Source organism: Galeopterus variegatus, unplaced genomic scaffold (genome assembly GCF_000696425.1).
Source record: "Galeopterus variegatus unplaced genomic scaffold, G_variegatus-3.0.2 Scaffold6418, whole genome shotgun sequence".
Taxonomy (NCBI): Eukaryota; Metazoa; Chordata; class Mammalia; order Dermoptera; family Cynocephalidae; genus Galeopterus; species Galeopterus variegatus.
This window is the reverse complement of record NW_007732529.1, coordinates 83,392-98,673: the sequence shown is the minus strand read 5'-3', so window position 1 is coordinate 98,673 and position 15,282 is coordinate 83,392. Positions and strand designations below refer to the sequence as shown.

The window sequence follows — 15,282 nt, the reverse complement described above, 5'->3', positions numbered from 1 at the left end:
GCGAGTGCGGCGCTGGTAGCGCAGAGGCCGCGGGTTCGGATCCTATATAGGGATGGCCGGTGCGCTCACTGGCTGAGCGTGGCTCACTCAGGCGAGTGCGGCGCTGGTAGCGCGGAGGCCGCGGGTTCGGATCCTATATAGGGATGGCGGGTGCGCTCACTGGCTGAGCGTGGTGCAGATGACACCGAGCCAAAGGTTACAATCCCCTTACCCGTCAAAAAAAAAAAAAAAGTTGAAACTTCAATCAAATTCAATTCAATAAGAATGGTTCGTGCCCCCTCCACATTCCAGGAATTATGCTAGGTAGTAAAGATTCAGAAATAAGATACTCCCCACTCTCAAGGAGCCAAAGGTCTTGCGGTCTTTAGAGATAAGCCTATAAACACAGCAAAGGCTATTTTGAGTGAGGGTTACTCTAACGGAGGTAGAGTTGAAAGACTCCCAAGAGGGAAAGGGCAGGGACCTGGCAAGGCCAGAGAACACTTCCCAGAAGAGGAGAAGGTGATATCCATGTTGCTATTGCACTGCAGAAGTGGAAAGGGAAGAATAGAGGCACCACTTGCATTATTCAAGCAACTCAAGCAAGATGGTGTTTTCTCTGAAACACTGTTAAGAGTATTTGCTCACTTAGAGCTTGTCTTGGACTATTCAGGGTACTATAACAAAATGCTGTAAACTGGGTAGCTTATAAACAACAGAAATTTATTTCTTACAGTTCCGGAGGCTGGAAGTTCAAGATCAGGGTGGCAGCATGATTGGGTTCCGGGGCCCTCTTCTGGGTTGTAGATTATTGACTTTTCACTGTAACCTCCCATGGTAGAAGGGGCTATCTAGCTCTCTGGGGTCTCTTTATCTAACAAAGGCCCCACCTCCTAATACCATCACCTTGGGGGTTAGAATTTTGACATATGAATGGGGGTGGAGGGACACAAATATTCAATCTATGGCAGAGCTACTAATATGTGTAATAATGATAGCTACCGCTTATTGAATACTTAGCATATGCTAGGCATTTCATATACCTCAATTCAGTTTTGATCCTTCCAAAAACCCTGGAAGGAAGTAGTTATTATCACAATTTTATACAGAAAGAAACTGAGGCTCTGAGAGATTAGGAAACGTCCAGTCAGAGTAGTGGAGCCAACACAACCTTTTCCAACTCTGCCCTTAGCTTGCTACTGTTGACTCTGTCCAATTTCTAGGAATCCATTTCTTACCTGTATACAAAACCTCCCAAGAGCATTTCTAAAACTATGCTAAACCAGCCTAAATTCCTTCATAAAACACTAGTTACCATATAGGCCAGTTTCAACCAACTTTTATGCACAACTGGAAATTATATATTAAATGTGCCACCCAAACCCAATTGACTTCCTGTATTACATCTCTAAAACAGTTCTACCAGGTTATTAATTGCAGCTACAAAAAATAACACGAGACAATGTTCTTGGATTTTATACCATCCTTTGCCTGATATGTAAAGCTCCCAGCGCAGAGCCCTACACAGAGGGGGCAGTCCCCAAACATCACTTCTCTTCTTGCCTTCGCCTGCGGCTAGTTGTAGAAATGAAATAGTGAGCTATTCAGACAGAGCAGGAGAGAACCTCTGAAAAGCAGACTGGCCAAAGACAACAGAATAGAGAATTACAGGCCTACTCATAGGCATGGTTCATGGCCCTCGCCAAAACACCTCTTGGGAGATGCTATTGACAGTTGTGGTTTCACCCAGGAACTGACCTTGGCCTGGAGCATTCCATTCACTTGCATACCAGAGAGGTCATTCCTAGCCAATAGAGATACTTTCCATACTCCCCTTAATCAAGCCCTGTGTTGGTGTTAGAGATAAGTTCCCTGAGCGTATCAAAGGGACTGGGTTGGAAACTATGAAACTAGGATAGGAAAAGCAGACTACATAAAATAGGAGCCCCTAGAACAACCTTATGACAGTGCCAGGGAATGGCTTTGAGATAGAGAGTGTAGAGAAACAAGGCATATAAATCATGACATGTCAGTTTAGATTCTGGTGCTCCAAAAAGAGCATTTATGACACTTGAGCACATATTTCTTGATTTGGGAAGAAGTAATAATGAGATAAAGAGATTACTATGTGCTAAGCACTTTGCCTGGTACATAGCAAGTACTCCATAAAGACCTGCCACTATCATTATCATTAAGACTTTATCATTAAGACCTTGTAGTTTGTTAAGGATGTTACATCAGTGCAGTGTGTTTATATACATAAGGGGCTGTTGAGGAGGGTACTGTGGAAAGCTGGAAAATGACCTTCCCAAAGATACCAGGTCCTAATGGAACCTGTAAATGTTACCTTATGTAGGGGTGGGGACCTTTGCAGATGAGATTAAGTTCAAGTTCTTGATATGGGAGAGATTATCCTGGATTATCTGGGTGGACCCTAAATGCAATCATAGTGTTCTTATAAGAAAGAAGCAGAGGAAAATTTCATCACACACACACACACACACACACACACACGAAAAGAAAATGTGAAAATAGTGAAGCTAAAGCAGAGAGAGATTTGAAAATGCTGGCCTTGAAAACTGGAGTGACATAGTCACAAGCCAAGAAATGCCAGTAGTCACCAGAAGCTGGAAAAGGCAAGGAACAGTTTCTCTCCTAGAGCCTCTGGAGGGAGCACATCCCTGCAGATACCAGGATTTTGGCCCAGTGATTTAGACTTCTGGCCTCCAGAACTACGAGAGAATACATGTAAATAGTTTTTAAGCAACCAAGTTTGTGATAATTTGTTACAGAAGCTACAGGAATCTAATACAGGTATTAACTGGCTTTTCAGCCTAGCAAGACTCATCAGTAAAATATTTCCGGCATGGGCCAGCCCCATGGCTCACTTGGGAGAGTGTGGTGCTGGTAGTGCCAAGGCTGTGGGTTCGGATCCTGTATAGGGATAGCCGGTGCGCTCAGTGGCTGAGCATGGTGCTGATCACACCGTGCTGAGGGTTGGGATCCCCTTACCAGTCAAAAAAAAAAAAAAAATATATATATATATATATATATATATATCCAGCATGAGTGAGCTGCGCTGTTCTAGCTAATGGATATTAATTATTTAGATTATGCAGTTTCAAAGGTATAGACAATGGTGTGCTGATAAATCAGTTATTGGGGGGTACCCCTGATTTTTAGCAGATGCCAATATCTGTGATATAAATACTCCCACCATGGCCCAATTTCAAAGGTTTAACATCCGGCTTAAAAAATTCCTACCCATTTAACAGTCAGCTCTCACAAGCCAGTAGAAGCCAGCTCCAGCCCATCCCTGTGGAGGTGGCTTTAAATCACGAGTAAAATTGCCCTAAAACTGTATTGAGCATAATTTAATTTCGCCTTGATAATTCTGAAGGGCACTTCATGGTATTGTAGTTCCTGAGAGTCAACATGGGGAACATTAATTACAGCTGCACTGCGTACGTGCAGAGTTGCTAACCAACAGCAATGTGGTGCATAGTTTACAACACTGAATGCTTGAGCAGGAAGAGGCAGAAGCAGGCTGTCCCGTCGTTGTCAGTTGTATGCTTCTATTCCTTAGGGAGCTCTGGAAGAAATCCAGCAGAGGCCATCGCCTTCCTTAGGTAAATTTACTATGGTATAAATTGTAATAGCAGTGACAGAAATCTTAATCATTTTCTTTCAGTGGAATAAGGCTTTATAATTTTCAAAGTGAATTGGACTTTCACCTTAAGGGAAATAGAATAGAAGCTTTATCTCAACCGGAATCAAATGGAGTATAAAATCGAGTCTTCAGCCCTGTGCTTCTGGATAGCATTCCAGCTGTATTTATCTGGGGCTTGGGAAATTTTCCTAGTTCCTGGGAAGAAAGTTAACTAAAACATATGACATCTCTGGCAGGAGTCACAAATTCACACAAAAACTTTCTCGCAACAATTTCACATATTGCTTCCCCTGGTGGAATCATTATCTCTAGGGAAACCTTGGGTCTAAGACAACAACTCTGTTGAATGAAAGTGAGAACTGAATGCTAAATCCGACAGCCTTTATTCAGGGAGAAGTCTTCATCTTAAAGTCACTTTTCAGGATGACATTATGATAGAGATAAGTTCTTCTAGATTTTTTTTCTTGTTCTATTTTTAAAGCATAAAAAGCATTTTTAAATTTCTCAAGAAAAAAGTAAACAAATACAGTTACTACTACTACAACTCAACAGTGTTCCCTGTAGATAAAATACTATACAATATTTGCTATTTTTATGAAATTGGAGGCAGAGAGTGGTCACTGGAGAGAGGGTTGGCAGATTGATGTGATTTATTCTTGAGATAGACTAGTTATGAGACGCAAGCTTTCAAATTTCAGTATGTGCCCTATATGTACATAACATACATATAATATGCACATATATGTATACATATGTGTGTATATATGAGGAGTCTTCAAAAAGTTCATGGAAAGATTCATATTATCTTTTTTTTTTTTTTTGTCTTTTTCCGTGTCCGGCAACGGATCGCAACCCTCAGTGTCGCCCCCGTACCGGACCGGGACCAGCAACGGGATCGCAACCCTCGGTGCTGCTCCTGCGCCTTGCTCAGCCAGTGAGCGGGAACCGATCTGTATGTGGGATCCGAACCCTCGGCGGGAGCGCCACCGCGCTTCCCAAGCGGCGCACGGGCTGGCCCATTCATATTATCTTTTAATTCAATTTTCCACAAACTTTTTAAAGTACCCTCATATATATGTATATGATATACAGGTGTGTATATATAGGTGTGTATGTATATATATATTTCTTATGAAAACAAAAGCAAGCAGTTATTAGCCATCCTTGCTAGCAGATAAAAGTAAAACAACTTCAACATTAAAGGATGAGGTTACCACCTGTGTTTTGATATGGATGTGGTACATGCTCTTTATGCTGCCATAGGTACAAGGGCCAGGATTCCAACCACAGGCTGTCTGATGCTGGACCTCAGAGTGTGCGCTACACAGAAAAGATTTTCAGAGCACATGTGTTGATCATCAGTGATGAGATGGTAGTAAAAGATTTGACAAACACCTACTGCAGGCAACATGTTCATTACCTACAGAAAGGGGAGGGTCAGAACTAGGAGGGTGAAGGACTAGACTTATGAAGCTTCAGTCCCTTCTTTAGAAGCAGTAAAGAGAGAGCCGGCCTGTGGCTCACTCGGGAGAGTGTGGTGTTGATAACACCAAGGCCGTGGGTTCGGATCCCATATAAGGATGGCCGGTACACTCACTTGGGAGAGTGTGGTGCTGACAACACCAAGTCAAGGGTTAAGATCCCCTTACCGGCTGATAGCACCAAGGCCGTGGGTTCGGATCCCATATAAGGATGGCCGGTTCACTCACTTGGGAGAGTGTGGTGCTGACAACACCAAGTCAAGGGTTAAGATCCCCCTACCGGTCATCTTTTAAAGAAAGCAAAAAAAAAAAAAAGAAGCAGTAAAGAGAAGCAGATCAAGTCCTCTAACTGTCCCATAGACTTTCTCATGTAAAAATGCATAATTTGCTACAAGCTTGAAACAGCAAAAGCAATGACCATTTCTAATCTTGCTAGTATTGACTGATTATTTTACCCGTGAAATTATGTACACCTTGCACAGAACTTCAAGAAAATTTTTGCAGTACACATCTTCATGGGCCCAAAAGTTATTTCCTCCCCTCTATTGCAAGGCTATGAGGACCCAAATATCTGCCTATAACAATTTTAACTGGCACTTTCCCACAAGTGAGTGTGTTCAAAAATCTCTAAAAAGATTATAATAACCAGATGTCAAATACATAAGGTAGTAGGGGAAAGAAGGAGATGGTACGGAAAAATAATGATCCACACATAATCCAGTAATACAAGCTCTTAAATTTGAACACTTAATTTCAACTGCTACCCCAAGAATTCCATAGCATGTTCTTATTTTTGAATAAAATCAGTATCAAGAAATGAGTTGGTCAAAAGATAGCAGCAGCAAAAAACAATCAAGAAAACTAACGATTTCATAATATTCCCACGCCAAAGGAACAGCCCTGAATAGCGAACATGCATTTTGGATTAATATAGATCAGTGTTTGAGTCCAGTGTTGTCCACTTACAAGATATATATTAACCTTGGGCAATTCACTTAATCCCTCTGAGCCTTACTTTCTCATTTCTTAAACAGGATAATTACACCTAATTCATAAGATTCTCGAGAAGAGGCACAGTAGAAGCTCAATAACTTAGGTCCACTGTGTGGGTTTCTCCAAGGCTGTGCGTGAGCGACAGATTTCTGTAGCTGGTTTTTGCCAGAGGGCGTGAGTATTCCGAGAGACAGGAAGGGCTGGAGGTGTGTGAAGGCTCCCCCGCTTCTGCATTTCATCTGTACAATTTCAACAGCACCAGAGGAGTCTCCTGGCTGCAGTTAAGCCTTTGCTGAGATGATTTGCGTCACTCACATTCCCTACTGGGTGGAGGAAGCCTCAAAATTCTCACACTGCCCCTCAGCCAGCTTGGTGCCAGATTTCCTTTCACTTCACCCTCAGGAAGTCACCTAGGGAGCCAGCGTCACGTGATGTAAGGAGCCTTGCAGCTGACACCATAGGTTCTTTTTCCCACTCTACACATCTTATCTTGAGAGGCAGAACAGCACCGCTCAGGTTTTGAAGTCAAACAGACCTATTTTAAAAACCTGCCTCTGCCATGTGCCACCTCTCAGCTTCAACTTCCCAAACTGCAGAAGATGATCATAATAGTATGTAGAGCTAGAGCTAGGTCTGGAGCACACAGACCCCTGGAGCCCATTCACAGACTGGGTCACAAACCCTTCACTTGCCAGGCTGGGTCACCAGACCCCTTCACGCAGTTCTATGAGCGAGGTAACCAGCAAACATGTCCTTGAAGCCTTGGCTGAAGAAGGAATAGTCTTTATTCAGCACACAGATCTGAGAGCTAAGCAGTCCACAGAGAAACTCAGAAACTCAACTGCTATGCAAAGTCCAAAGACAAACTGAAACTGAGCAGCTTCCGCAGAGTAAACATGCTCTATTTTTAGACTCAAGCTCTGTCACCAGCTTCTGCTTCACAAACTGAAGAACACACAAAAGCAATTAACTAAAAAGATACATTGGTACACATGCGCACTAAATCCACACACACACACAACTTGTTTACGAGAAATGTCGAGGGAGCCTGACTAAATTATCTTATTTTCCCCACATAATACCTACTTCATAAGGTCATTAGAATTCACGGCCAACATACATTGAATGCGATCTCCATGCTAAATCCTATTGTAAGGGCCTATGTAAGTTAATTCATTTCTTTCTTCAACTCTGTGAAGGACTACCAGCCCCATTTTACAAATGTGGAAACTGAAACATAGTCTCCTTCGCTTGCCCAAGTGCTACCAGAGGAGAGGGTGTGGGGAAGCCCAGTAGCTGACCTCAACCCACCCTATCCTCTTACCAGGTTCTTCATTCTACCACAGGAAAGAATTCAAGAGCAGAAAGTGAAAACAAGTTTAATGTAAAGAATAAGAACTACATACTTCACAAAGTCTGGGCTGGCTGGAGAATGAGCACAGCCTGCTAAAGGCAAGTTTGATACAAAAAGTAGGAAATACACACCTCAGGCTAAGTGTGGGCTGGCCCCGCCTTCTACCAAGATTCAACTTCTATAGTTTCACTATCTAATACATACTCATGCTATCTAATGAATATTCAACTAAGGGATTGGTTACCAGTTATGGAAATAATCCTGCACATGTTCAGTTGGTTTCTTTTAGAGCATGTTCATTGGTTAAATTCCATCACATGCACCAAATACACTTAGAATATTCTAGGTGCTCTCTAGTGCCTCCAGTGGGAGGTCATTCAAGGGATTTAACTCCTTTTTACTGAGCATGCTCAGCCACTGAGATTATATAAGTCTGCCCCCTGTGGGCTCAATCTCCACATGCTGGTACCGAAAACAGATGCCGCAGGCCACCATAGCTCAAGACTCAGGGAGGAGCTTGAGTCCTACAGGAGTGGTTTGAGACCCAAGGGAGTGGCCTAAAACTCAAAGGAGTATCTTGAAACCTGAACCCTTGGAAACTGAGCACCTGCTATCTCACAAGGACCCAGAGCCATTATTAGTACGTGTCGTTAACCTCGAGGCAATGTAAGAAGAGTAAATGCAGTAATGCCTGTCACCTCTCCCAGAGTGATGGAGAGGCAAAGGATTACTCAAAGCCCACTTCTCCAGAGCAGTGAGAGGCGTGGAAGGGGTTAATTCCCAGGCAAATCCTTCAAGAGATCAGGATTCCTAGGACATAACCCCAAACGAGGTTTTCTCTCTGTTTTTATTCTCCAGGCAAGAAAGTTACAGAAAAGGAACATAGGTGGTTACAAAAAGAACAATGAGATATTCATCATGGCAACAATCATTAGGTTTTGCTGCACCAAGGAGGACTGCCCTAATAGCAAGCATTTTTACTGAGTTACAATTTTTTAAATCTACAACAGAGACTTTAGTCCTGGGAAAGTTTTCTGCTTTTCCCAAGCTTAGCATTTCAATGTGCAATTCTAAAAAGTTAGGCGATTCTGTAAACTACAGGGCTGTGGCCTTGCTAAAACTACATTCGCTTTATTGATGTTGGTATCCTCTACAATGCCCATACAGCTCTTACCACAGTGTCTGGCACTTAGAAATCAATCCATACATGGTGGCTCTTGTGTATATATAGTTACCTTTTGGAGCCATTCTGACTGAATGCTCTCAAGTAAAAGGAAATTTCAGGGGGCCGACCCCGTGGCTCACTCAGGAGAGTGCGGCGCTGGGAGCACCGAGGCCGTGGGTTCGGATCCTATATAGGGATGGCCGGTGCTCTCACTGGCTGAGCATGGTGCGGGCAACACCAAGCCAAGGATTATGATCCCCTTACCGATCACAAAAAAAAAAGGAAATTTCAGGGATTAGCTGGGCATATGGGTCAACAGGAACTGCAGTAATTGTTTATTTTTCATCCTTTGGGTAATTTATTACTTGATCTCACCAAATCATTGACAAATCTATTCTATTGGCAACTAACATCAGAACTGGTGAATCTTGACAAAAATGTGGCCATCATTTAGGTTAATAAATTTACCTATATGATAATTGTCCATGTGAGTTGTGAACTTAGTTGCATAATTTGAAAGGAAATTCTTTTATGTTAACGGTGTGTGGGAGCAGGAGGAGACTGAGGACAGAGGAAAAGTTAGAGGGTTAACAGTAAAATTCTGCAAATATCCTAAGAGGAGAAAGAGAAAAACAGATGACAGAAAAAGGAACTATTAAGGAAGATACAATAGCGTTCTTATTAGATATATTTTTATCACCATTTAATCCATGTCTTGTAGCTTTTTTGAAAAATCAAGACTATTGAATAGATGATAAAATGATTCCACTCTACATCAACTGTATTTTGTGGAGGAAAGAACAAGGGTTCCCAGACACTAACACCAGATGGGCTGGGATTTTAATATCAGTTTTGATACTTACCAGCTGTGCAAGCTTGGGTGCGTTACTTAACCAATCTCAGCAGAAAGTTCCAAATATATAAAATTCTAAGAATAGCCCTCACCCAACAAATTTGTTTTAAGGATTAAAGTATGATCAAGTTTAATCACATAGCAAAAGATAACAAATGACTGTGAGGATGTGAAGAATAGATAACACTTGTATGCTATTGGTGGGATGTAAATTGGTATTAATGGAAAACAGTACAGAGGTTCCTCAAAAAATCAAAAATAGAATTACCTTATGATCCAGCAATCCCACTTCTGGTTATATATCCAAAGGAAATGAAATTAGGATCTCGAAGAGATAGCTGCACTCCTGTGTTCATTTCATCGTTATTCACATTAGCCAAGATATAGAAATAACAAATGTCCATCAACAGATGAATGAATAAAGAAAATGTGGAATATATACACAATGAAATATTATTCAGCCTTAAAAAAGAAGGAAATCCTGTCATTTGCAACAACATGAATGAACCTGGAGGATATTATGCCAAGTGAAATAAGCCAGGCACAGAAAAACAAATACTGGGTAGACTTGCTTATATGTAGAAGCTAAAAGAATCAAACTCATGGAAACAGCGAGTATAATAGTAGCTGCCAGGAGCTGGAGAGAGAGGGAAATGGGGAGATGTGGGCAAAGGGGTGCAAAGTTTCAGTTATGCAAGATGAGTAAGTACTGCAGATTTATTATATAACAACACGACTATAGTTAACAATGCTGTATTACATACTTGAAATTTGCTAAGAGGGTAGATCTTAAACGTTCTTGACACAAAAAGGAGAAAAGAAAGGGAAAAAAGAAAGAAAATGGTATCTGTGAGGTGATGGATATTTTAATTAACTTGATTATGCTGATTATTTCATAATGTATATGTATATCAAATCATCAAGCTATACACTTTAAATACATATAATTTTAAATTGTCAATTATACCTTAATGTGGATAAAAAGTTTTGTCACATTTGCTCAACAAATGGTGTTAATGTTGTTATTATTATCTTTGTTTGGTTTCTCTCTGAATAAATTTCTGTGACCTAAATGAGGAAGCTTATTCAAGACATATATTCAGATACTTCTAAGAGTAGAGGGATTTTTTTCATCCAAATATATGCATCAATATTGTTCACCTGAGTGGAAGAAATTCTAGGATGGAGAACTGACTTTTTAATGACTATACAAAATTAGTTGAGTAAATTACCCAATCAGTTCAGGAAAAAAAAAAAAAAACACACACACACAGTTCAAAGGTTTATTTTTCCTGTCTGTGAATTCAGTTTATTGCTGCAACCTCTAATTTATTTTAGTTATGGAGACATGACCATTCCATTACCAGTTTTGCCCAGGAACTAGAACTATATTTTGAAATAGGGACAATTGGATTTAGAATATCACTTCTGCACAAATAGAACTAATTTACAGATAGTTATTCAAATATCCAATGACAGCATAATAAAAGTTTAGGGCCCTCATTTAAATAAATGCTCCAGTTTACTATTCCCTGGAAGTAGTTACACATATTTGGAAACTGCTCTCTTTCATGCTTTTAAAATAGCATCTAACATTAAGACAGTAATTTATTAAAAAGTAACTTGCTGATCTGAAGGTGCTGATGTGATTTCAAAATTTATTTAGGATGAATCCAACTCAATGAGGCTCATAGGCATAGATTCGGGAAATGAGGAGTTTATCAGAGGATTTTCGTAGCCACCTCAAAATGGCAAATGAAGACAAATTGCAGAAATCAGGACCACATGTTGTAATTAAAAGGGAACCGTCCCACAGACTGAAACAGACTTGGAAAACAAATGAATGGAAGATTAAACAACGAAGTCTGAGTAGTATTACTTGTTCTCCTATGATTACAGTCTGACAGGCACCATGAGTCAAAATGTAAATATATACTAGTTATGGTGTACTTCGCTGGGTTTATATTTTGGTAAACCACAGCTGCCTCAAATTTACCATCAAAAAAGTGTTTGGGGGAAATGAAAGGAGCCACCGCCTTCTCTCATGCATGTGATATATTGTTCATAACAAGAAAGCCCTTATGATAGGAGAAAGCATTCTTAAAATATTTAAATGGCTTTTCTACATTCTGAAAAATATGTTTATAATATTTAACCCCACCATATTTTCTATACCTAACTCACAAAACATTCAAGAATTTTCTGTTATGTGCTTAACTTTGATGTCTAAAGTTTTAGATGCCTTCCTTTTTCTGAGCTGGTGGCTTTACTCATGCACTACTCCGAACATATAGATGGGAGTTCCCTCAATATATATCAAGATACATGTGGTATAAATTGGAGGAATCTAAGTATGGTATCAGCTAATAATAGTAAAGCTAATGTTTATTCAGTACTTACTATTTCCCAAACATTGTGCTAAGCATTTTAGAAGAATTTAATCAGCAACCCCAACAAGATAAAATCTCAGTATCCCAGATTATAAGGAAGAGGTAATGGTTGATAAAGGTTTAAATCCCCAATGAGAATAGAAGGTTTTTCACATGTGATCTCTTGGCAATTTGTAACACTAAAGTTTTCCTAAAATGAACTGTATACAGATACATATTAATCATACACAGAAGTGTCTACAATCAAATTGTAAGTGATTTCTCTGATTTATTAGCCATTTATATCAGTCTTTATGTAAAACTTCCTTTTCATAGGTCCAATTGAGGACAAAAGGATAATACCCGCTTTTCCAGCCTGCAGAAGTTGGAGACAGCCAGGCCAGCCTTGTTCTTGTGTGGAATCTGAGGGAACCCTCGCAGACTTTGATTCTACTGTAGAACCAGTATCTAGATCATCACAGTGACTGGACAGAAGTTGATGATAGCTGTTAGAGTTTTTAATTTGGTGGACCAGGAGTGCTGAAACTCCCGTTGAATGTTGCAGTAGTAATTCCGAAAGACCATCAGGTTCTAATTAAAGTCCACACGTGTGGAGTAAACGCAGTAGAAACGTATATTCGCTCTGGTACTTATAGCAGAAAACCACTCTTACCCTATACTCCTGGCTCAGACATGCCTGGGGTAATAGAAACTGTTGGAGATAATGTATCTGCTTTCAAGAAAGGTGACAGAGTTTTCACTACCAGCACAATCTCTGAGGGCTATGCAGAGTATGCTCTTGCAGCAGATCACCCTGATTATACACTACCTGAAAAACTGGACTTTAAACACGGGGCTGCCATCAGTGTCCCGTATTTTACTGCTTATCGAGCTCTGCTCCACAGTGCCAGTGCGAAAGCTGGAGAAAGTGTTCTGTTTCACGGGGCTAGTGGAGGAGTTGGATTAGCAACATGCCAAATTGCTAGAGCTTATGGCTTAAAGGTCTTGGACACAGCTGGTACTGAGGAGGGACAAAAGATTGTTTTGCAAAATGGATCCCATGAAGTGTTTAATCACAGAATAGTTAATTATATTGATAAAATTAAGAAATCTGTTGGTGAAAAAGGAGTTGATGTGATTATTGAAATATTAACTAATGTAAATCTTAGCAATGATTTGAAACTTCTGTCATATGGACAACGAGTAATAATTATTGGCAGCAGAGGTCCTATTGAAATAAACTCATGGAACACCACGGCAAATGAGTTTAGTATAATTGGAGTTGCTCTCTTTTCATCAACCAAAGAGGAATTTCAGCAATTCGCAGCAGCCCTTCAAGCTGGATAGAAACTGGTTGGTTGAAACCTGTAATAGGTTTCAGTATCCATTGGAGAAGGTGGCCCACACTCATGAAAATATCATTCATGGCAGAGGGGCTGCTGGAAAAATGATTCTTCTCTTATTATGATTAATTCTTTCATGGACTACCTATATGATCAGAAGTCTTCTTTCTCCCAGTTTTACTTATCCTATCTTTAATTAACATTCATTTAATTCAGTGAGTTTCTTATATTAAAAAATAAGATTTCTTTGGAGAGCAGAGGCAGTAAAGTTTATTTTATATCTGGCAGTATTTTTGATGCCTTCTGTCTTGAATGAAGGAGTCATCACAGTGAGAAATAACATCTTGGTGGTCATTTGGCATTGGGGTGCATTCCAAAAATTTTTAGCTGATACTTCATTAATTTCATACCTTTGACTAAAACATGCTAATTCAAAATAAGACTGCTTGATTTCCAAGGATTTCCAAGAGTACTTATCTTTATCAAGGTTCTTTAGTCTCTGATTAGCCCATAAGTGTATTGGACTTCGAAGATTTCTGGACTAAAAATAAAACCTTTTTCCAAACTAATTTCATCTGGATCTATAAGTCTCTTGGAAGAGCAAGAATAAACAATTCCCATAAAAATTTGTTAGTTTTCTCAGTATTTCCCAAAATATTACAATTGATTGTCAGTGACCCATATGTGATACTAGGTACATAGTCCCCAAATAGATGCTTCTTGATTGATTAGATTTTCAGAGTAGACTTAAGAGTTATTTGTTTGTGTGATGAGGGTCATATATTTTTATTTAAACTAATAAGCTCACAAATTTGACATATTAGGAATGGTTTTCTTTTGTTTTCATAACATAGTAACTTGCAATAAATTCTATAGAAATTTTGTTTTTTAAAAAAACCCTTTTCCAGGGCCGGCCCTGTGGCACACTGGATAGTGCGCCGCTTGGGAAGCGCAGCAGTGCTCCCGCCGGAGGGTTCGGATCCCACATACAGACCGGTTCCGCTCACTGGCTGAGCGAGGCGCGGGAGCAACGCTGAGGGTTGAAATCCCATTGCCGGTCCCCGGTCCGGTACGGGGGCAACACTGAGGGTTGTGATCCGTTGCCGGACACGGAAAAAAGACAAAAGACAAAAAAAAAAAACCCTTTTCCATACTATAAGCTAGCTTTCACTAAATTACCCTATCATCAGAAACCCACCGCCAACTCTAAAGGATCTTCAGTGATCTGGACCATCATTCATTCCTCGGACTCAACTACATACTGTACACCAAGCCCTGGAGATACAAATAAGACACGAAACCCACCCACAAAAAACAATCAGCCTATTAAGAGAGACATGTAAACAGACCACAGCAAATATAATATGCAATATATCATATAACAGAGGGAGGTAGAACAGAGATCCAAAGGAGGAAGTAATTTTCACAGAAAAAAAAGGAAATTAGGGATGGCCTCTGGAAGCAGGTTCACCAAAGGTAGCATCTTACAGATGAAAATCTGTGATGTTCAGTGGTTGTTCAATTTACTTGTATGTTCACCCTATTTTTTTCTTAAGAAGATGAATTACCTTAAAAAAACATAGGATTCTGTATCTGATTTATCTACTATTTCGTATTATTTTACATCCTATTCCTGACATTCCGTTTCTTCCAGCACTTATCTTGTCTTATTTTTTTCCTTTTAAGTAACTAGTCAGATTGTTTTACTAGCAACATAAAAATTCTTTTCAAAAGATTTATGATGCAACCCAGTAATGCCACGCTTAGGTCTATAACTCTCACTAGGAGACATACAAGAATGTTTATTCCTGCATTGACTGTAAGAGAAAAATAATGAAAACAATTTAAAGATTCATCAACAAGAGAATGGATAAATTGCGCTCTTTTTATACAATAGAATACTATATGGCAGTTTAAATTAACTAGAAGGTGTATATTAATACATGTTGAGTGAGAAGTTGAAAAGAAAGTGTGAGCTATACCATTTAATAAAGATGAAAAACAGACAAATCAACACTATGCATTGTTTATGGATATATATATAGTATAAATATAAAAATACACACAGGAATTAA

General features: G+C 39.8%; 1 pseudogene; it reads left to right on the top strand.

Moving 5' to 3' along the window:
• Window positions 1–3,471: 3,471 nt before the first annotated feature.
• Window positions 3,472–13,332, top strand: LOC103606268 (annotated as a pseudogene).
• Window positions 13,333–15,282: the final 1,950 nt, after the last annotated feature.